This window comes from Hypanus sabinus, chromosome 8, assembly GCF_030144855.1.
Source record: "Hypanus sabinus isolate sHypSab1 chromosome 8, sHypSab1.hap1, whole genome shotgun sequence".
In the NCBI taxonomy this organism is placed as follows: Eukaryota; Metazoa; Chordata; class Chondrichthyes; order Myliobatiformes; family Dasyatidae; genus Hypanus; species Hypanus sabinus.
This window is the reverse complement of record NC_082713.1, coordinates 95,443,953-95,468,982: the sequence shown is the minus strand read 5'-3', so window position 1 is coordinate 95,468,982 and position 25,030 is coordinate 95,443,953. Positions and strand designations below refer to the sequence as shown.

Here is a 25,030-nt window from a genome sequence, read left to right as displayed (position 1 = left end):
CTGTCTAAGTCATTTTGCCTGTTCCTGAACACTATCTGCCCATCCACCTATCTTCATATTCTCCACAAATTTGTCCAAATCATTGATAAATAAGGTAAAAATAAGTGGTCCCAACACAGACCCCTGTGGAACAACCACTAGTCACCGGCAGCCAACCAGAAAAGACTCCCTTTACTCCCACTCTTGCCTCCTGCCAATCAGTCATTGCTAGTATTGCTCCTGTAATACCATGGGCCTTTAAATTGTTAAGCAGCCTTATGCGGAGCGCCTTGTCCAAAAACCTTCCGAAAATCCAAGTAAAGAACATCCACTGATTCTCCTTTGTCTATCCTGCTTGCTAAGATTCCAACAGATTCGTCAGGCAAAAATTTCACTTCAGGAAACAATGCTGACTTTGGCCTGTTGTCTCATGTGCCTGCAAGTACCCTGAAACCACATCCTAACAATTGACTCTAACATCTTCCCAACAACTGAGGTCAAACTAAATAACCTATAATTTCCTTTCTTCTCTCTCACTCCCTTCTTGAAGTGGAGTGACATTTGCAATTTTCCAGTCTTTTATAATCTGAATCTGAGAATCCATTGACTCTTGAAGGATCATGACTATGCCTCCACAATCTCTTCAGCGATCTCTTTCGGATACCAGGGGTGTAGATCATCTGGTCCATGTGTCTTATCTATCTTCAGACCTTTACCAAGCACCTTCTTCTAGAAATGACAACTTCACTCACTTCTGCCCACTGACACTCGCGAACTGACACTCTCACATACTGCAAGTATCTTTCACAGTGAAGACCGATGCAAAATACTTACTCAGTTCATCTACCATTTCATTCTTCCCTATTACCACCTCTCCAGCATCATTTTCCAGTGGTCTTATATCTACTCTTGTGTCTCTTTTCTATTTTACACATCTGAAGAAATTTTTGCTATCCCCTTTAACATTATTGGCTGGCTTGCCTTCGTATTCAGTCTTTTCCTTCTTTATGACTTTTTTAGTTGCTTTCTGTTGGTTTTTTTAAATATTTCTCAATCCTATAACTTCCTACTAGGTTTTGATCTATAATATGCCCTCTCTTCTGGCTTTTATGTTGACTTTGACTTCTCTTCTCAGCCATTGATTATTCGTCCTGCCAGTAGAATACTTCTTCTTTGGGATGTATCTATCCTTTGCCTTCCGAAATGCTCCCAGAAACTCCAGCCATTGCTGCTCTGCATCATCCCCACTGGTGTTTTCTTTCAGTCAATTTTGCCTGGATCCTCTCTCATGCCTCTGTAATTTCCTGCTGTAATACTGATACACCTCCCTTTAGCTTCTCCTTCTCAAACTGCTGGGTGAATTATGATCATATGATTCCAAGGGATCATAACCTCCAAGGGTTCCTTGACCTTTAGTTCTTAAATCAATTCTGGTTCATTGCACAGCATTCGATCCAGAATAACTGATCCCCTAGTGTGCTCAACCACAAGCTGCTTTAAAAAGCCATCTAGCAGGCAATCTACAAATTCCCCCTCTTGGGATCCATCACCAACCTGGTTTTCTCAATCGTGACTATGCATTTTCTATCTCCCGTAATTTGTAGAATGCATCTTTGCTTCTGTTTGGAGGTCTGGCTATAACTCCCTTCAGAGTCTTTTTACCCTTTTTACCCTCTGCTCTACCAACAACAGTTCTACACCTTCCAATCCTATGTCAGCTTCCTAACGATTTAATTTGAAATTTTACCAACAGAGCCACACCATTCCCTCTGCCTACCTGCTTGCCCTTTTGTCACAATGTGTATCCTTGGATGCTAAAGTCCCAGCTATAATCTTTCAACCATGATGTCCACAACAATAAACACGCCAATCTGTACTGTGCTACAAGTTCATTTACCTTATTCTGTATACTGCGCACATTCATATATAACTGCATGTATTATTTAAGGTCTTACATGGTAGCTATGGGAGCATGTATCCCTCATGGAAAAGTTTGGGACTACGGGCCATAGTATAAAACCGTAAGACCATTAGACATAGGAGCAGAATTAGGCCGTATGTTACACCACTCTAAATGGAAATAGTATTGCAATAATATTGTCATACAGCAGATGAGTATGGCACATGGTTGAAAGATATGGAGAGCTATGTAGGAGGGAAGAGTTGGAGGATTTTAAAGGAGGTAAAATGTTTACGACTTTCTCGTGACTCAAAGGGCATGTGCTGTGCTGTGCTGTACTGTATTACCATTTTCACAGAGAGAAATCTCTGTGAAATGCAGGACTAAAACTCAAGGCAGAGAAGTAAACCGACATTTGACAGAGGACTGCAACTCTTGATACATTGTTCAAACACAGCAACTCCTCCAAATGAATAACAGAAGCAACATTAAATTGTAATGTTGATTATATGACTTCCTGACACTTAGTTGTCCACAGGTCACAACAGTTGCAGTGTACATGACAGACTGCCTGATGCAAACATGAATCACAGCTATAGATTTTCACTGGAAACTTATGAGGCTAGTTATCATCACAGTATCAGATTCTTGTTCTGAAGATGGTATTAGACCATAACAGCATAAGATATAGGGGCAAAATAAAGCCATTTGGCCAATTGAGTCTCTTCCACCATTTCCCATGGATGATCCATTTCCCTCTAAGCCCCGATCTCCTGAATTCTCCCTTATCCATTCATGCCTAGACTAATCAAGAATCTATCAATCTTTGCCTTAACTATGCCCAAAACCTTGGCTTCCATGGCCACCTGTCGCAATGAATTCCACAGATTCACCATATTCTGGCTAAAGAAATTCTTCCTCATGCCCATTCTAAATGGACATGATATTCTGAGGTCGTGTCCCCTGATCTTAGGCTACCCCACCATAGGAAGCATCCTCTCCACATCCACTTTATTGAGGCCCTTCAATATCTAATAGGTTTCAATGAGATTCCTCCCTCATTCTTCTGAATTCTAGTGAGTACAGGCCAGAACCAGCAAATGCTCCTCATATCCCGGAATCCCGGCCTTTCAATCCCGGAATCTGTTCTGAGAACCTCCTTTGAAACCTCTCGAATGTCAGCTCATGCTTTCTAAGATAAAGGGCTCACAATACTCCAAGTGAGGCCTCACTAGTGTTTAATAATGCTGCGACACTGCATGTATACTGTGTATTCTAGTCCTCTGGAAATGAATGCAAATGTTACATTTGCCTTCCTCTCCACCAACTCAACCTGCAACTTAGCCTTTAAGTAATCCTACACGAGTACTCCAAATACCTTTCTCCCTCAGATTTTTTAACTTTTCTTCTCTCCATTTATAAAATACCTATCCTTTTATTTCATTTTTAGCAAAGTGCAGGACTATACACTTCCTGATGCCATATTCCACGTGCAACTTCCTTCCCATTCTCCTAATCTGTCTAAGTCATTTTGCCTGTTCCTGAACACTATCTGCCCATCCACCTATCTTCATATTCTCCACAAATTTGTCCAAATCATTGATAAATAAGGTAAAAATAAGTGGTCCCAACACAGACCCCTGTGGAACAACCACTAGTCACCGGCAGCCAACCAGAAAAGACTCCCTTTACTCCCACTCTTGCCTCCTGCCAATCAGTCATTGCTAGTATTGCTCCTGTAATACCATGGGCCTTTAAATTGTTAAGCAGCCTTATGCGGAGCGCCTTGTCCAAAAACCTTCCGAAAATCCAAGTAAAGAACATCCACTGATTCTCCTTTGTCTATCCTGCTTGCTAAGATTCCAACAGATTCGTCAGGCAAAAATTTCACTTCAGGAAACAATGCTGACTTTGGCCTGTTGTCTCATGTGCCTGCAAGTACCCTGAAACCACATCCTAACAATTGACTCTAACATCTTCCCAACAACTGAGGTCAAACTAAATAACCTATAATTTCCTTTCTTCTCTCTCACTCCCTTCTTGAAGTGGAGTGACATTTGCAATTTTCCAGTCTTTTATAATCTGAATCTGAGAATCCATTGACTCTTGAAGGATCATGACTATGCCTCCACAATCTCTTCAGCGATCTCTTTCGGATACCAGGGGTGTAGATCATCTGGTCCATGTGTCTTATCTATCTTCAGACCTTTACCAAGCACCTTCTTCTAGAAATGACAACTTCACTCACTTCTGCCCACTGACACTCGCGAACTGACACTCTCACATACTGCAAGTATCTTTCACAGTGAAGACCGATGCAAAATACTTACTCAGTTCATCTACCATTTCATTCTTCCCTATTACCACCTCTCCAGCATCATTTTCCAGTGGTCTTATATCTACTCTTGTGTCTCTTTTCTATTTTACACATCTGAAGAAATTTTTGCTATCCCCTTTAACATTATTGGCTGGCTTGCCTTCGTATTCAGTCTTTTCCTTCTTTATGACTTTTTTAGTTGCTTTCTGTTGGTTTTTTTAAATATTTCTCAATCCTATAACTTCCTACTAGGTTTTGATCTATAATATGCCCTCTCTTCTGGCTTTTATGTTGACTTTGACTTCTCTTCTCAGCCATTGATTATTCGTCCTGCCAGTAGAATACTTCTTCTTTGGGATGTATCTATCCTTTGCCTTCCGAAATGCTCCCAGAAACTCCAGCCATTGCTGCTCTGCATCATCCCCACTGGTGTTTTCTTTCAGTCAATTTTGCCTGGATCCTCTCTCATGCCTCTGTAATTTCCTGCTGTAATACTGATACACCTCCCTTTAGCTTCTCCTTCTCAAACTGCTGGGTGAATTATGATCATATGATTCCAAGGGATCATAACCTCCAAGGGTTCCTTGACCTTTAGTTCTTAAATCAATTCTGGTTCATTGCACAGCATTCGATCCAGAATAACTGATCCCCTAGTGTGCTCAACCACAAGCTGCTTTAAAAAGCCATCTAGCAGGCAATCTACAAATTCCCCCTCTTGGGATCCATCACCAACCTGGTTTTCTCAATCGTGACTATGCATTTTCTATCTCCCGTAATTTGTAGAATGCATCTTTGCTTCTGTTTGGAGGTCTGGCTATAACTCCCTTCAGAGTCTTTTTACCCTTTTTACCCTCTGCTCTACCAACAACAGTTCTACACCTTCCAATCCTATGTCAGCTTCCTAACGATTTAATTTGAAATTTTACCAACAGAGCCACACCATTCCCTCTGCCTACCTGCTTGCCCTTTTGTCACAATGTGTATCCTTGGATGCTAAAGTCCCAGCTATAATCTTTCAACCATGATGTCCACAACAATAAACACGCCAATCTGTACTGTGCTACAAGTTCATTTACCTTATTCTGTATACTGCGCACATTCATATATAACTGCATGTATTATTTAAGGTCTTACATGGTAGCTATGGGAGCATGTATCCCTCATGGAAAAGTTTGGGACTACGGGCCATAGTATAAAACCGTAAGACCATTAGACATAGGAGCAGAATTAGGCCGTATGTTACACCACTCTAAATGGAAATAGTATTGCAATAATATTGTCATACAGCAGATGAGTATGGCACATGGTTGAAAGATATGGAGAGCTATGTAGGAGGGAAGAGTTGGAGGATTTTAAAGGAGGTAAAAAGTTTGCGACTTTCTCGTGACTCAAAGGGCATGTGCTGTGCTGTGCTGTACTGTACTCTATTACCATTTTCACAGAGAGAAATCTCTGTGAAATGCAGGACTAAAACTCAAGGCAGAGAAGTAAACCGACATTTGACAGAGGACTGCAACTCTTGATACATTGTTCAAACACAGCAATTCCTCCAAATGAATAACAGAAGCAACATTAAATTGTAATGTTGATTATATGACTTCCTGACACTTAGTTGTCCACAGGTCACAACAGTTGCAGTGTACATGACAGACTGCCTGATGCAAACATGAATCACAGCTATAGTTTTTCACTGGAAACTTATGAGTCTAGTTATCATCACAGTATCAGATTCTTGTTCTGAAGATGGTATTAGACCATAACAGCATAAGATATAGGGGCAAAATAAAGCCATTTGGCCAATTGAGTCTCTTCCACCATTTCCCATGGATGATCCATTTCCCTCTAAGCCCCGATCTCCTGAATTCTCCCTTATCCATTCATGCCTAGACTAATCAAGAATCTATCAATCTTTGCCTTAACTATGCCCAAAACCTTGGCTTCCATGGCCACCTGTCGCAATGAATTCCACAGATTCACCATATTCTGGCTAAAGAAATTCTTCCTCATGTCCATTCTAAATGGACATGATATTCTGAGGTTGTGTCCCCTGATCTTAGGCTACCCCACCAAAGGAAGCATCCTCTCCACATCCACTTTATTGAGGCCCTTCAATATCTAATAGGTTTCAATGAGATTCCTCCCTCATTCTTCTGAATTCCAGTGAGTACAGGCCAGAACCAGCAAATGCTCCTCATATCCCGGAATCCCGGCCTTTCAATCCCGGAATCTGTTCTGAGAACCTCCTTTGAAACCTCTCGAATGTCAGCTCATGCTTTCTAAGATAAAGGGCTCACAATACTCCAAGTGAGGCCTCACTAGTGTTTAATAATGCTGCGACACTGCATGTATACTGTGTATTCTAGTCCTCTGGAAATGAATGCAAACGTTACATTTGCCTTCCTCTCCACCAACTCAATCTGCAACTTAGCCTTTAAGTAATCCTACACGAGTACTCCAAATACCTTTCTCCCTCAGATTTTTTAACTTTTCTTCTCTCCATTTATAAAATACCTACCCTTTTATTTCATTTTTAGCAAAGTGCAGGACTATACACTTCCTGATGCCATATTCCACGTGCAACTTCCTTCCCATTCTCCTAATCTGTCTAAGTCATTTTGCCTGTTCCTGAACACTACCTGCCCATCCACCTATCTTCATATTCTCCACAAATTTGTCCAAATCATTGATAAATAAGGTAAAAATAAGTGGTCCCAACACAGATCCCTGTGGAACAACCACTAGTCACCGGCAGCCAACCAGAAAAGACTCCCTTTATTCCCACTCTTGCCTCCTGCCAATCAGTCAATGCTTGATCCATTGCTAGTATTGCTCCTGTAATACCATGGGCCTTTAAATTGTTAAGCAGCCTTATGCGGAACGCCTTGTCCAAAAACCTTCCGAAAATCCAAGTAAAGAACATCCACTGATTCTCCTTTGTCTATCCTGCTTGCTAAGATTCCAACAGATTCGTCAGGCAAAAATTTCACTTCAGGAAACAATGCTGACTTTGGCCTGTTGTCTCATGTGCCTGCAAGTACCCTGAAACCACATCCTAACAGTTGACTCTAACATCTTCCCAACAACTGAGGTCAAACTAAATAACCTATAATTTCCTTTCTTCTCTCTCACTCCCTTCTTGAAGTGGAGTGACATTTGCAATTTTCCAGTCTTCTATAATCTGAATCTGAGAATCCATTGACTCTTGAAGGATCATGACTATGCCTCCACAATCTCTTCAGCGATCTCTTTCGGAACCCAGGGGTGTAGATCATCTGGTCCATGTGTCTTATCTATCTTCAGACCTTTACCAAGCACCTTCTTCTTGAAATGACAACTTCACTCGCTTCTGCCCACTGACACTCTCGAACTGACACTCTCACATACTGCAAGTATCTTTCACAGTGAAGACCGATGCAAAATACTTATTCAGTTCATCTACCATTTCATTCTTCCCTATTACCACCTTTCCAGCATCATTTTCCAGTGGTCTTATATCTACTCTTGTGTCTCTTTTCTATTTTACACATCTGAAGAAATTTTTGCTATCCCCTTTAACATTATTGGCTGGCTTGCCTTCGTATTCTGTCTTTTCCTTCTTTATGACTTTTTTAGTTGCTTTCTGTTGGTTTTTTTAAGTACTTCTCAATCCTATAACTTCCTACTAGGTTTTGATCTATAATATGCCCTCTCTTCTGGCTTTTATGTTGACTTTGACTTCTCTTCTCAGCCATTGATTATTCGTCCTGCCAGTAGAATACTTCTTCTTTGGGATGTATCTATCCTTTGCCTTCCGAAATGCTCCCAGAAACTCCAGCCATTGCTGCTCTGCATCATCCCCACTGGTGTTTTCTTTCAGTCAATTTTGCCTGGATCCTCTCTCATGCCTCTGTAATTTCCTGCTGTAATACTGATACACCTCCCTTTAGCTTCTCCTTCTCAAACTGCTGGGTGAATTTTATCATATTATGATCACTGGCTCCAAGGGTTCCTTGACCTTTAGTTCTTAAATCAATTCTGGTTCATTGCACAGCATTCATTCCAGAATAACTGATCCCCTAGTGTGCTCAACCACAAGCTGCTTTAAAAAGCCATCTAGCAGGCAATCTACAAATTCCCCCTCTTGGGATCCATCACCAACCTGGTTTTCTCAATCGTGACTATGCATTTTCTATCTCCTGTAATTTGTAGAATGCATCTTTGCTTCTGTTTGGAGGTCTGGCTATAACTCCCTTCAGAGTCTTTTTACCCTTTTTACCCTCTGCTCTACCAACAACAGTTCTACACCTTCCAATCCTATGTCAGCTTCCTAACGATTTAATTTGAAATTTTACCAACAGAGCCACACCATTCCCTCTGCCTACCTGCTTGCCCTTTTGTCACAATGTGTATCCTTGGATGCTAAAGTCCCAGCTATAATCTTTCAACCATGATGTCCACAACAATAAACACGCCAATCTGTACTGTGCTACAAGTTCATTTACCTTATTCTGTATACTGCGCACATTCATATATAACTGCATGTATTCTTTAAGGTCTTACATGGTAGCTATGGGAGCATGTATCCCTCATGGAAAAGTTTGGGACTACGGGCCATAGTATAAAACCGTAAGACCATTAGACATAGGAGCAGAATTAGGCCGTATGTTACACCACTCTAAATGGAAATAGTATTGCAATAATATTGTCATACAGCAGATGAGTATGGCACATGGTTGAAAGATATGGAGAGCTATGTAGGAGGGAAGAGTTGGAGGATTTTAAAGGAGGTAAAAAGTTTGCGACTTTCTCGTGACTCAAAGGGCATGTGCTGTGCTGTGCTGTACTGTACTCTATTACCATTTTCACAGAGAGAAATCTCTGTGAAATGCAGGACTAAAACTCAAGGCAGAGAAGTAAACCGACATTTGACAGAGGACTGCAACTCTTGATACATTGTTCAAACACAGCAATTCCTCCAAATGAATAACAGAAGCAACATTAAATTGTAATGTTGATTATATGACTTCCTGACACTTAGTTGTCCACAGGTCACAACAGTTGCAGTGTACATGACAGACTGCCTGATGCAAACATGAATCACAGCTATAGTTTTTCACTGGAAACTTATGAGTCTAGTTATCATCACAGTATCAGATTCTTGTTCTGAAGATGGTATTAGACCATAACAGCATAAGATATAGGGGCAAAATAAAGCCATTTGGCCAATTGAGTCTCTTCCACCATTTCCCATGGATGATCCATTTCCCTCTGAGCCCCGATCTCCTGAATTCTCCCTTATCCATTCATGCCTAGACTAATCAAGAATCTATCAATCTTTGCCTTAACTATGCCCAAAACCTTGGCTTCCATGGCCACCTGTAGCAATGAATTCCACAGATACACCCTCTCTTGCTCTCTCTTCTGGCTTTTATGTTGACTTTGACTTCTCTTCTCAGCCATTGATTATTCATCCTGCCAGTAGAATACTTCTTCTTTGGGATGTATCTATCCTTTGCCTTCCGAAATGCTCCCAGAAACTCCAGCCATTGCTGCTCTGCATCATCCCCACTGGTGTTTTCTTTCAGTCAATTTTGCCTGGATCCTCTTTCATGCCTCTGTAATTTCCTGCTGTAATACTGATACACCTCCCTTTAGCTTCTCCTTCTCAAACTGCTGGGTGAATTTTATCATATTATGATCACTGGCTCCAAGGGTTCCTTGACCTTTAGTTCTTAAATCAATTCTGATTCATTGCACAGCATTCAGTCCAGAATAACTGATCCCCTAGTGTGCTCAACCACAAGCTGCTTTAAAAAGCCATCTAGCAGGCAATCTACAAATTCCCCCTCTTGGGATCCTTCACCAACCTGATTTTCTCAATCGTGACTATGCATTTTCTATCTCCCGTAATTTGTAGAATGCATCTTTGCTTCTGTTTGGAGGTCTGGCTATAACTCCCTTCAGAGTCTTTTTACCCTTTTTACCCTCTCTCTGCTCTACCAACAACAGTTCTACACCTTCCAATCCTATGTCAGCTTCCTAACGATTTAATTTGAAATTTTACTATCAGAGCCACACCATTCCCTCTGCCTACCTGCTTGCCCTTTTGTCACAATGTGTATCCTTGGATGTTAAAGTCCCAGCTATAATCTTCTTTCAACCATGATGCCCACAACAATAAACACGCCAATCTGTTACTGTGCTACAAGTTCATTTACCTTATTCTGTATACTGCACCCATTGTTATATAACTGCATGTATTCTTTAAGGTCTTACATGGTAACTGTGGGAGCATGTTTCCCTCATGGAAAAGTTTGGGACTACGGGCCATTGTATAAAACTGTAAGACCGTTTGACATAAGATTAGAATTAGGACATTTGGCCCATCAAGTCTAGCCACTATTCTATCATGCTGATTTATTATTCCTCTCTACCCCATTCTCATGCCTTCTCCCCATAACCTTTGACACCCTTACTAATTAAGGACCTGTTACCTCCACTTTAAATACATCATGTGACTTGGCCTCCACAGATATCATGGCTAAAGAAATTCCTCATTAACTCTATCCTTAAGAGATGTCCTTCTATTCTGAGTCTGTGCTCTCTGCTCCTCTACTCCCTTCTTATTTGAAACTCATGCAGCTAGGGGAGAACTACACCCAAGATTGAGATGATGAATTTCTTCTCTTATATTTCCTGAAGTGGTGTCCAAATCCCTGACAATATTAAAAACTAAAATACACATATTTGTTATCAAAAAAATGTCTGGGGTTGTGCTGAATGAGCAGGATTGATATTATTGATTGACCAAGCAGATTAATGGCCTATTCTTGTTGGTATTTCTTATGGCTTTACTGAATATGTTCTGACAGGTGTTTTTAACTTGCTTTGATCCTTCCTATTGTTAGTGATTGTAAACCTTCAGTAAAAAATAAATCATGTGAAACATTTTTGAAAGGGAAAACACCCTGAATAGGTAGATGTGCCCAAAGGGACACTGAAACACTTTTTGTGCTTTATGTTGTGTTTGGAGAAATGATCTACGTTTAGAATGTTAAAAGAAGATAAACTAGAACTAATTCCTCCCATGGGAAGTGATTACTTAATTCAGAGAGGACACATTTTAAGATTAGAATTATTCTTGTTGCAATATGCAGCATGTAAATTTCCTCTTACACTAGACTATGAAATTACATCAATGATCTTCAGATCTCACGTTTGAAGGTTAAGTGCAGAGTAGTTAAATGTGAACCCTTAAATAATGCCATTTTTAAGGGTCAACACCAAGGCAAAAGCCAAAACCGCAGCAGGAGAGCCAGGATCCAAACCAGGCTCAAGAGCAGAGGGTTGAGGCCTCCTCTGCCTACCATCTTATTAGTCACAGGAAAATAAGTTTGACAATCTCAGGGCAAGGCCACTCTATCAGAAGCAGATGGGGCAGATCTCACTTGCTTGTTACAATGAGACTTGGTTAATGGTGAATACTTCAGATGAAGCTATCCAACCAGAAGGTTTTATGATTTTCAGAACGGATTGACTCTTGAATTCTGGTAAGAAAAGAGGCGGTGGCATATGCTTTTTAGTCAATTCTCGTTGGTGCACGGAGGGTGGGGTTATGTTGATTTCTTGTTCACCTGAATTAGAACAACAATTAAATGTAGACCATTCTATTTGCCTCAGGAGAATGGTCTATATTTAACTGTCTCCTCCATGATCCTGACCACAGTTTACATACCGCCAACAGCCGATTATAATCAAGCATTTGCAAAACTGCACAACATTGTCTGTAAACAAGAAACTCATTTCGAGTTAGAGTCAGTGACTTTAACTAGGCCTTTTTGAAGAAAACCTGCCCAGTTATCACCAGCACATCATCTGTTGCACCAGAGGCCCCAACTCACTGGACCACTGCTACATTCCGATAAGGAATGCCAATCATCCCTTCCCAAGACTGCATTTTGGTAAATTGAATCCCCTGCTACTTGAATACAGACAGAGTGTAAAGAGCCGGGCTCCAGAGATCAAGAGATGGTTGCAAGAGGCTGAGGAATGGTTACAAGATTGCCTTGAGTCAGTAGACTGAGCTGTGTTCATGAACTCATCTGAGGACCTGAATGACTACATTAGGGTGGTTACAGACTTCATTAAAACAGCTGTCGATGAGTGTGTCCACACAAAATTACTCAGGGTTTTCCCCGATCAGAAGCCCTGTATGAACAATGAAATCTGGAACCTGCTGAGAGCCAGATCAGAGGCATTCAAGTCTGGAGATCAAGAATGCTACAAGCAGTGCAGGTATGATCTCCAGAAAGCCATCTCTTGGACAAAGTGGAAATTCTGTTCTGGAATCAATGTGGGAAGCTCGACAGCTGTGGCAGGGTTTGAATGCTATAACTTCCTACAAAGCTAAATCTTGCAACAAAGGAGACAGCAGAGTTTCACCCCTTTCCACAGATTCCTTGCAGTTGTGCTTTAAATTTTATTACTCACAGTAAAGTTCCCAATTATTCTAAATGATTTCACATGGGCCGAGCAATCACTCAGCAGGGGCCCATAGCATAAAAATGTTTGAGAACCCCTGACTTAGAGGAATATTTCTCTTAAGTACAGTTAATCAGTCCTGTCTGTAAGTTAGCAGAAAGAGGTTCTTTCTAACTCCTGCAAAAGTGAATTAGGCCAATTGTTCTCCCAAGCAAGGCTATAAATTGATGATATGACCCTGAAAATGCTGCAGATGCTTGCAGAACAGTTGCATTTAATCAGATTCTTTTTGGGACTCACCTCTGTGCTGTCTGTCAACTCTCCTTACATGATTCAGTGTCAAATCTTAGTCTATATTGCACTGATGATGCTTCCTGGGGTTTTTGCTGCTGAAAGGCAAATTGCAATGAATGAGGGGCAGGCAGGGCTGTAAGACCTGAAAGATTTGCTGCTAACAACATTCTGGGATGTGACAATTTCCTGGTGATAATGAGTCATTAACCAATGTGCTCATGTAAGCACAGAAACACATTTATATCAGCCTTTCATGCAAGGTAGCATTCCTGTTTCTGTGTCAAGTCCCTCATCCAAAATCATGACTGAACAGAACTGAAAGAGTGTTGTACTATTTGTTTTAAGATGAGTTATTAAAACAAGTCTTCACTTGGTGATTGGAAAAAGCATCAATGGGATTATTGCAAGGAAAAATACAAGAAGTCTTCCTGGTAACCTGGCCAATCACAGCCAAGATGACTTAAACAGGTTGTCCAGTCACTAACATGGGATCTTGCAGGGTGTATTTCTCATATATAAGTGAGTCACTTCAGAAGAGTTGATTTTGGTGTAAATGCTCTGGGTTATTTTACAGTTGCAAATGTATAAAGTTAAGGTCATTTACCAAGTCAGTGCCTGTTATTCAGCAAATAGTTGTGATTGTGATAGTTGTGAGGGAGGATAGGTAGGTGATAGAGAAGGGACATGCTCAGACTGATGGTTTGAGATGTGTTTATTTTAATGCAAGGAGTATTATGAACAAAGCAGATCAGCTTAGAGCTTAGAGCGTGGATCAGTACTTGGAGCTATGATGTGGTGGCCATTACAGAGACTTGGATGGCTCAGGGGCAGGAATGGTTACTTCGAGTGCAGGCTTTATTTGTTTCAGAAAGGACAGGGAGGGAGGCAAAAGTGGGTGGGTGTGGCACAGTTGATCAGAGATAGGGTCATGCCTGTAGAAAGGGAGGAAAACATAGAGGGATTGTCTACAGAGTCTCTGTTGGTGGAGATTAGGAACATGAAAGGATCAGCAACTCCACTGGATGGTTTTTATAGACCACCCAGTAATAACAGGTACATTGAGGAGCAGATAGGGAGACAGATTCTGGAAAGGTGTAATAATAACAGGGTTGTCACGGTGGGAGATTGTAATTTCTGAAATATCAATTGACATGTCCCTAGAGCAAGGGGTTTAAATGGGGTGGAGTTTGTTAGGTGTGTTCATGAAGGTTTCTTGATACAATATGTAGATAAGCCGACAAGAGGAGGGGCTGTACTTGATCTGGTATTGGGAAAAGAACCTGGTCAGGCGTCAGATCTCTCAGTGGGAGAGCATTTGGAGATAGTGATCACAATTCCATCTCCTTTACCATAGCATTGGAGAGGGATAGGAACAGACAAGTTAGGAAAGCATTTAATTGGAGTAAGGGGAATTATGAGGATATCAGGCAGGAACTTGGAAGCATAAACTGGGAAGAGATGTTCTCAGGGAAACGTACAGAAGAAATGTGGCAAATGTTCAGGGGATATTTGCATGGTTTTCTGAGTAGATACATTCCAATGAGACATGGAAAGGACAGTAGGGTACAAGATCTATGGTGTACGAAGGCTGTTGTAAATCTAGTCAAGAAGAAAAGAAGATCTTACGGAAGGTTCAGAAAATTAGGTAATGATCTAGAAGAGTATAAGGCTAGCAGAAAGAATTTTAAGAATGAAATTAGGAGAGCCAGAAGGGACCATGAGAAGGCCTTGGTGAGCAGGATTAAGTAAAACCCCATGGCATTCTACAAGTATGTGAAGAGCAAGGGGATAAGATGTGAGAGAATAGGACAAATCAAGTGTAACAGCAGAAAAGTGTGAATGGAACCAGAATTGATAGCAGAAGTACTGAATGAGTACTTTGTTTCAGTATTCACTATGGAAAAGGATCTTGACGATTGTAGGGATGACTTCCAGCGGATTGAAAAGCTTGAGCATGTAGATATTAAGGAAGAGGATGTGCTGGAGCTTTTGGAAAGCATCAAGTTGGATAAGTCACCGGGATTGGATGAGATATACCCCTGGTTACTGTGGGAGGCGATGCAGGAGATTGCTGAGCATCTGGTGATGAACTTTGCATCATCAATGGGGATGGGAGAGGTTCTGGAGGATTGGAAGGTTGCGGATGTTGTTTTATAATTCAAGAAAGGAAGCAGAGGGGAGGACGTCATGTGATGACGTAAGATCGAGACGTGGGATTCCAGCTCTCCCGTAAAAAGTAATAAAACAAAGTTTAAGTGAAGAAGAGTTAATTAATACCTTCTAGAAACTACTTATAAACAACTCAGGATTATCTTTCGATATGTCTCCTAAACAGAAACAGAAGAGAACTACTACTTTGAAGACAGTGCAAGTCAGCGGGGAAGAAGGCCCGGCCGTCTTGGCGGAGCCTTGTACTCAAGTTAGATCTCCTCCCAGCGACGTACATGCCCCCTCCGATGGTGCAGGGCAGGAAGCTGTGGCAATATCGATGGTCTCTAAGAAGAAACAGCAAGAACAGCGCATGCATGAAGAAATGAGTATGCACAAACAGGTGCAAACAGAACTACAAGTTCCAACTGCAACTGGAAGTGGAAATGAAAGTGAATCGGAAGTAGAATCAGATTCTCTGGAAAACACAGATGAAGAAACAGACGAAGAAGAAGAAGAACAGGAGGAAATCAAAGGTGGAAAATTTTCTGGAGACATAAGAGAAGTCCTGATACAAATAATGCATGAATTAAAAGTAATAAAAACAGATATTAGAAATGTGAAGATTATGCTTGATAAAGTGGTGGAAAAACAAAAGAAGATGAACAAGAAAGTTAAAAAGTTGGAAGAAAAAATGGGAGACAACACTGAAAGAATGGATAAGATGGAAGATAATATTCTTGCCTGGACATCAGAAAGAAAACGGTTGATGGAAAAAGTAGATGTGCTTGAAGATTTTAGCAGACGAAACAACATTAAAATTGTTGGTCTTAAAGAAGGTATGGAGGGAGAAGATTCAATAAAATTCTTTCAAAAATGGATTCCAGAAACTCTGGAAATGGAAGATGGAAGTCAGCTAATTGAAATTGAAAGGGCTCACAGAGTTTTAAGACCAAAACCTCAACAAGGTCAAAACCTACAATCAATCTTGATAAAATGCTTAAGATATCAAGATAAAGAAAAGATCTTGAAGGCAGCTGCTCAAGGTGCCAGAAAGAGAAATGGGCCATTGATGATAGAAGGGAAAAGAGTTCTTTTTTATCCTGACATAAGTTACGACCTTTTGAAGAGGCAGAAGGAATTTAATTCAGTGAAAAAATCCTTATGGGAAAAGGGTTATAAATTTATATTGAGTTACCCAGCAACATTGATCATTTTTCTGGATGATGAAGAAAGAAGATTTTTTACTGATCATCAGAAAGCGGAGAAATTCGTACAAGAACTCCCTAATATTTGCGAGAAACAGTAAAGAATTATAGAAATGTAATGGATTAAAGATGAAGGTTGAGATTGGGATTGGATTTGATGGACATTTATGAGTAGAAGAACACAAATATACTTTAACTATATGATAGAAGGGGAACAAGAAAAAAGAAAATAATTGACATTAACTTTTTTTTCTCTTCTTCACTTATATATATTTTTTTTTCTCTTTTGTTTTTGCGGGGAAGCTGGAAGAGCTTCTGATAATGGCTGCAGGATTCACGGGCGCAATCATGGCAATTGCCATGACCGGTAAAATGGATGGGGGTAATGTTGTGTTCCTTTTTATTCACAACATTAGTTGGGAGGGTACTTTGTTTTTTCCCTCTATTTCAATTATCTTTTTTCTATTTTTCTTTTTTTTTGCCTGGATGATTGAGGAGAGACACATAGCAACATGAAGAATTTTAAAGGTAGTATGAATGATTAATTTACTTATTTTTTTAAGTTTTAATGTTAATGGGCTTAATGGAGCTGTGAAAAGAAAAAGAGTTTTAACATATATTAAGAAAATGAAAGGAGATATAGCTTTTTTGCAGGAAACACATTTAACAGAGACAGAACATCAGAAATTAAAGAGAGATTGGGTTGGAAATGTTATTGCAGCTTCATTTAATTCAAAATCGAGGGGAGTTGCAATTTTGGTTAATAAAAACTTACCAATTAAAATACAAAATATATTAATTGATTCTGTGGGGAGACATGTGATTATACATTGTCAAATCTTTTCGGAATTATAGACTCTTATGAACATTTATGCACCAAATGAAAATGATGCAAAATTCATACAATAAGTTTTTTTGAATTTGGCCGACGCATGTGATAAAATATTAATAGGTGGAGATTTTAACTTTTGTTTAGACCCAGTTCTAGATAGGTCAACTAAAGCTGTTACAAAATCAAAGGGAATAAAGTTAATTTTATCATTAATGAAAGACTTAAATCTGATTGATATATGGAGAAAAATTAATCCAAGAGAAATAAATTATTCATTCTATTTAAATAGACATAGAACTTATTCAAGGATTGATATTTTCCTATTATCAAGGAATATTCAGGATAGAGTGAAAAGTGTGGAATATCAAGCAAGAATACTGTCAGATCATTGCCCCTTGATAATGACAATGATAATGATGAATAAGGAGGAATTGATTTATAGATGGAGATTTAATTCAATTTTATTAAAACATCAAGAGTTTTAAGATTTTATGAAAAAACAGATCCAATTTTTTTTGGATACAAATTCACATTCAGTTGAGGACAATTTTGTATTATGGGAAGTGATGAAAGCATGTTTGAGGGGTCAGATAATAAGTTATACTTCTAAAATTAAGAAGGAATATATGGTAGAAATAGATCAATTAGAAAAGAGATTACAAAATTAGAAAAAGAATCCCAAAGATATATGACAGCAGAAAAACAAAAACAACTTGTCAATAAAAAATTACAATATAATACACTCCAGACGTATCGAACAGAAAAAGTAATTATGAGAACTAAACAGAGTTTAGAATTAGGTGAAAGATCACACAAGATTCTTGCTTGGCAGTTGAAAACAGAACAGGCTTCCAAAACAATAAATGCAATTAGAACAAGTGCAAATAAGATTAATGAAACTTTTTAAAATTTTTACTCCAAATTATATCAATCAGAATCACAAAATGAGATTGCTGAGATAGACAAATTTTTATCACAAGTAACTCTTCCAAAATTAAATTTAGAAGAACAGAAAGGACTAGATATGCCATTTACATTAAAAGAGGTTGAAGAAGCTTTAGGATCACTTCAGAGTAATAAACCCCCAGGAGAAGACAGTTTTCCACCTGAATTTTATAAAAAATTTAAAGATTTATTAATCCTTCCTTTTATGGAGTTAATATATCAAGTGGAAAGAACACATAAACTCCCACAATCTTTTTCGGCAGCGATCATAATAGTATGGCCAAAAAAAGATAGAGATCCTTTAAAACCAACATCATATAATTCATCTTTGTTGAATACAGATTATAAAATAATAGCAAAAATTTTATCTAATAGAATATCTAAATATTTACCAAAATTAATACATATGGATCAAACAGGCTTTATTAAAAATAGACAATCGACGGATAATGTAACTCAGTTGCTTAACATAATTCATCTGGCACAAAAAAGAGAGGAAATCAGTGTGGCAGTTGCTTTGGATGCGGAAAAAGCATTTGATAGATTGGAATGGGATTTTTTATTTAAGGTATTGGAAAAATATGAGTTAGGAAAATCTTTTATAAAATGGATTAAAACCTTAAATATTAGTCCTCAAGTTAAAGTCAAATGGTCAAATTTCAACATCATTCCACTTAACAAGATCAAATAAAAAAGCCTGCCCATTATCACCTGCCCTGTTTGTATTGGTGATAGAATCATTAGCTGAAATAATTAGAACGGACTCAGATATTGTGGGATTCAGAGTTAACCAAGACGAATATAAGGTTAATTTATTTGCTGATGATGTTCTGATTTATTTAACAAACCCATTGCAATCGTTGCAAAAATTATCTTTTAGATTGGAAGAATATGGGAAAGTATCAGGGTATAAAGTAAACTGGGATAAAAGTGAAATTTTACCCCTTACCAAAGGAGATAATAGTCAATGTCGACTAGTAATTCAATTTAGATGGCCAACAAATGGTATAAAATATTTAGGTATAAGAGTCGATAATGATATAAATAATTTATATCAACTAAATTATTTGCCATTATTGAAAAAAATAAAAGAAGATCTTGATAAGTGGATGATGTTACCAATAACATTAATAGGTAATGCTGTAAAAATGAATGTATTTCCTAGATTACAATATTTATTCCAAACATTACCAATACAACTGCCTCAGAAGTTTTTTCAAGAATTGAATAAATGTGTGAGGAAGTTTCTTTGGAAAGGAAAGATGTCAAGAAAATTGTTGGAAAAATTGACATGTAAATTTGATTTAGGAGGGTTACAACTTCCAAATTTTAAGAATTATTACAAAGCAAATCAACTTAGATTTATTGCATCTTTTTTTGATGAAGAAATACTGGCATGGATTAGAATAGAACTAGATAAGATAGGAGAAAATATACCAGAAGATTTTATATATAAATGGGAATCCAAATGGATATGGGAAAAGAAAGAATCTCTTATATTAAGACATTTGATTGATTTATGGAATAAGGTAAATATGGATGATGAAATAAAGAAATCCTTATTAGCAAAAAGAACCTTAATTCAAAATAGGCTTATTCCTTTCACAATGGATAATCAACTTTTACATAACTGGTTTCAAAAAGGGATCAGATATATAGGTGACTGTTTTGAAGGAGGTATATTGATGTCGTTTGATCAATTAAAAAATAAATATAAAATATCAAATAATGCTATTTTCTGTTATTTTCAATTAAAGACCTATTTACGAGATAAACTGGGTCAAACAATGTTAATGCCAAAACCTAATGAAATAGAAATCTTAATTCAAAAAGGAAAAATTAAAAAATTTACATCTTGTATGTATAATTTGATTCAAAAACAGACAATTAAACCAGGAATTCATAAATCAAGACAAAAATGGGAAACTGATTTGAATATTAAAATTGATGAAAAAAATTGGTCAAGACTATGTCTTGATAGTATGATAAGTACAATAAATGTCCAACTTAGATTAGTGCAATATAATTTTTACATCAATTATATATAACACCACAGAAAATAAATAGATTAAATTCAAATTTATCTGACCAATGTTTTCGATGTAATCAAGAAATTGGTACCTTTTTACATTCTACTTGGACTTGTTCTAAAATTCAACCTTTTTGGATAAATTTACTGGAACAAGTTATTGGAATACAACTCCCACATAGCTGAATATTATTTTTATTAGGTGATATTGAAGGGATAATACCAAAACCTTAACTGAATAAATATCAGAAAAAATTTATAAAAATTACATTGGCAGTAGACAAAAAAGCTATTGCAGTTACTTGGAAATCAGATTCATACTTAACTATGGATCGTTGGAATAATGAAATATATAGCTGCATTCCACTTGAAAAAATTACTTATAATTTAAGAAATGAATATGATATATTTTTGAAAATTTGGCACCCCTATCTACAAAAGTTAGGATTAAATATATAGGTCCTTTGAAGATAAAATTATAAGTTATTTGGGGAAAATAAAAACTAAAGTTATTTTGAACTCCATGGAGCATGTGGGGATCCTTCGATATACAGGCAATCTTTCTTTCCTTTATCTTTCTTTCTTTTTTCTTTTCTTTTTTTTCAGATAGGGATCTAAGGGGTGGGGAGGGTTAAGGTGAGGAGGGAGGGCCAATATTAATTTTTCACTATTCTAATATTCTATTCATTTTATGTAATTCTCTTAAAATTTTAATAAATAAATAAAAGTTTAAAAAAAAGAAAGGGAGTAGAGATAGCGCAGGAAATTATAGACCAGTGGGTTTTACTGAAATTACTTCAGTAAGTAGATGGAGAAGATCCTGAGAGGCAGGATTTATGAACATTTGGAGAGGCATAATATAATTAGGAATGTCTGCATGGCATTGTCAAAGGCAGGTTGTACCTTACAAGCCTGATTGAATTTTTTGAGGATGTGACTGAGCATATTGACGAAGGTAGACCAGTAGATGTAGTGTATATGGATTTCAGCAAGGCATTTGTCAAATTATCCCATGCAAGGCTTATTGAGAAAGTAAGGAGGCTTGGGAGCAAGGGGACATTGCTTTGTGGATCCAGAACTGGCTTGTCCACAGTGGTTGCAGATGGGTCATATTCTGCATGGAGGTCTGTGACCAGTGGTGTGCCTCAGAGATCTGTTCTGGGACCCCTACTCTTAGTGATTTTTATTAATGACCTGGATAAGGAAGTGGAGGGATAGGTTAGTAAATTTGCAAATGACACAAAGGTTGGAGGTGTTGTGGATAGTATGGAGGGCTGTCAGAGGTTACAGTGGGATATTGATAGGATGCAAAACTGTGCTGAGAAGTGGCAGATGGAGTTCAACCCAGATAAGTGTGAAGTGGTTCATTTTGGTAGGTCAAATATGATGGCAGAATATATTATAAGACTTTTGGCAGTGTGGAGGACCAGAAGGATCTTGGGGTTCGAGTCCATAGGGCCCTCAAAGCTGCTGCGTAGGTTAACTCTGTAATTAAGAAGGCCTTCATCAATCATGGCATTGAGTTTAAGCGCTGAGAGGTAATGTTGCAGCTATGTAGGACCCTGGTCAGACCCCACTTGAAGTACTGTGCTCAGTTCTGGTCGCCTCACTATAGAAAGGATGTGGAAACCAAAGAAAGGATACAGAGGTGATTTACAAGATTGTTACCTGGATTGGGGAGCACGCCTTATGAGAATAGGTCTAGTAACTCGGCCTATTTTCCTTTTGAGCGATGGAGGATGAGAAGTGACCTGATAGAGGTGCATAAGATGTTGAGAGGTATTGATTGTGTGGATAGTCAGAGGCAAAAAGCTGAAATGACTAGCACAAGAGGGCACAGTTTTAAGGTACTTGGAAGTCGGTACAGAGGAGATGTCAGGGGTAAGTTTTTTTACGCAGAGAGTGATGAGTGCATGGATTGGGCTGCTGGTGACTGTGGTGGAAGCAGATATGATAGAGTCTTTTAAGAGACTCCCGGACAGGTATATGGAGCTCAGAAAAATAGAGAGCTATGGGTCACCCTAGGTAATTTCTAAGGTAAGGACATGCTCGACACAGCTTTGTGGGCCGAATGGCCTGTATTGTGCTAAAGGTTTTCTATGTTTCTAATCCATCTCGAACAAACAGGTCTTCCACTGATCATTTGCTATGACCGGTTCTCCCCAGCAGCTTCTCTCTTCATCTCCTCTTGAACAAATGACCCTCAAGGCCAACCTTATTGTCCCTCACCAAGAAAATCTCCCGCTAATTGGATGGCACACATTCCACATAATCCCTTACCTTCAATTGTAACCTAAATAGGCTGAAAGCAGAACAAACAGCTCTTACAGAGCTGCTAAATGAAATACCTGCAGTATAACAGTAAACATGTTGACCAGGGATTATACTCTTCACCCACCACAAATAGATATGTCCTGATGACTTTGAAAATGATTTTGTCATCCCGTCATTAATAACAAGATTCTCAAATGAATTTTGTGATGTCAGAACCTCTAATCCATTTGTAAATGGTAGTGACATATCTCACTGGAGGATAGTTGCAACACTCTGTTACCCCGATACTACATAGTCCAGCCTCTCTGGGGGTCTCTTGACTCTTTGAGACCTCCTTATCCCGTCATCTACATCTTCATTTTCAGACACTCCTTGAGATACTTCTGGTCTATATGGCGAGGCATCCCCTGATCTATCACTCATGCCCTTCTGCAACTTGGATCCCTCTGCCACTTGGCTGTGCTCAGCTTCATTCCCAGTTACTTTAGAGCCCATCTGCACTTCAGGGACCGGCTGCAAGCCTGCCATTCCACTGCTAATCCTCCCCATTTCACCTGCCTCAGCGTGAGAACTGTTGGGAATCTCTTCCTCAGACAGTGGGGATTTAAGAAAAGGCAGCATATACCATAACCCCATTTCCTCTTCCTTCGAGTCTGTATCCTATACAGAGGCGCAGGCTGGTCTAATTTCTCCTGCTGCTGGTCCTTCAGTCTCTCCACGTCACTGCAGAGTCCTCTTATGAGGTGTGGGGTCCAAGTCTGGCTCTAGGTCAACACACACCTCTTGTCCCAGATGTAGAAGGTGGTTCCGATGGAGAATATTGACAGGCCCATTCCTATCCTCGGGTTTCACTCAGAAAACTGGTATGTTTGGCATCTGACTTTCCACTACATAGGGCATAACTGCCCAGTGGACAGCTAACTTATGCTTCCCAGGTAGCTCAAAATTCTTTATGAGGACTCTGTCTCCAGGCATGAGTTGGGAGAACCGAACCTTGTGATTATACCTCCTCTTATTTCCTTGATTCTGCTTGGTAGCCAAGACCTCAGCTAATTCATAAACCTTTTTCAGCTCCCTTCTCATATCAGACACATACTTCAGACGTATTCTCTTTTAACAGCCTCACTCATGGGTATCTGGTAATATCACTCCTCAAGTCCAGTACACTGAACTACATTGCACTATTCAGGCATGCCAGCGCATCCTCAATTCTCCGGACTGTATACTGGTCGGGGACTGTATGCCTGTTCAGAGTCCGATAGTCCACACACACACCCGTATCTTCCTATTCTTCTTCCTGGCCACCACTATCGGAGATCTTTAAGGGCTTCTAGACTCAGTGATGATCCCAGTTTCCTTCAGCTTCCTCAGATGCTACCAACTGACTTCCATCTCTGCAGGCGCCAGTTGCCGTGACCTTTCTCTGAGCAGGGTGTCCTCTGTCACCAGGATGATGTGGCAAGTGCTCTTGGAACAGCTCACACCAAACTCGGCAGTAGCAAAGACATCTTCCAGCTTCAACATTTTCTGTCGTTTATTCTCATCAGCCAGTCCAGTGCAGCCATGCACTTCCTCAAAAACAGCTTGGAACAAAGGGCGAATGGACAATGTTTTCAGAAAGCTCTCTCAAACTTTCTCCTTGCAGGCCTCCACCAGCCTCCTCACAATAGGAGTATTTGTTCCCGCAAGAATTGAAGCTTCATGCCTCTTGACCAGGTCCAGACAAACCAGCACTAATGTATCAAGGAACTCAGCTACTCCCACATCTGCCTCCAAAAACTCCAGCTTCAGTGACAAGTAACCATTATCCGGATAATCATCTGTACTTAGTGTTACGAATGAGGAGCAACTCTGATGGGCAAACGGGTACACAGTCGCCCCCCCCCCCCCCCTTTTTGAGAATCGCAAAATCGCTATTATTTCGGGTCTGATACCAAGGAAATGAAAGAGATAACAGCAAGGGCAGTTGTTATTGACAACGCTCATGAAAAATTGATGAGAGAGAAGCCACAGGTTGGAATGTCTCCTATTGACAAAAAGAGAGATTACTGCTATTGTCTCTTGAAGAAGGAATTGTGTATTGAATACTGTTCTATTCATTGAAACCCCTCAGGGGGCAACCAGCATAGTCTGGTTGAGGGATTGCATCATCCCAACCTGATTGACACCTGAGACCTCGTGAGTGGGGTCTGGGGAAACACCCCTCAGACGCACCAGGAGAGACGCTACAAGACCGGTGTGTGTGTCCACCCTTGCCTGGTGACGAGTCCTCCACGGAACGGTCCAGCTAAAGGACGGAGGGGTCATACGTGAATGGCCACAACAACAATGCATCAATGGATCAAGATCGTAAAAGGAAAGTCGGCAAGTCAATAGCTGTTACTCTCTCTCTCTCCAACAATTGCAACACAGTGATCAGCAACTACCGCAGCCTGCATGAACTGGACTGAACTTTATATTTCCATCGGACAATTCATTATCCCCTAGACAACGATAGAACTTATTTCTTATTGATTATTATTATACCTGCACTTTTAGGTTTAGTATTGATGTTGTATATTATCTGTATATTTGCATTGATATTATTTTTGTGTACTTTTACTAATAAATACTGTTAAAAATAGTATCATCAGACTTCAACGGA

At 39.3% G+C, this 25,030-nt stretch overlaps 1 pseudogene; it reads right to left on the bottom strand.

Moving 5' to 3' along the window:
- Positions 1-25,030, bottom strand: part of LOC132397649 (eukaryotic translation initiation factor 4E transporter-like) — a 49,390-nt pseudogene that overhangs the window by 18,036 nt on the left and 6,324 nt on the right.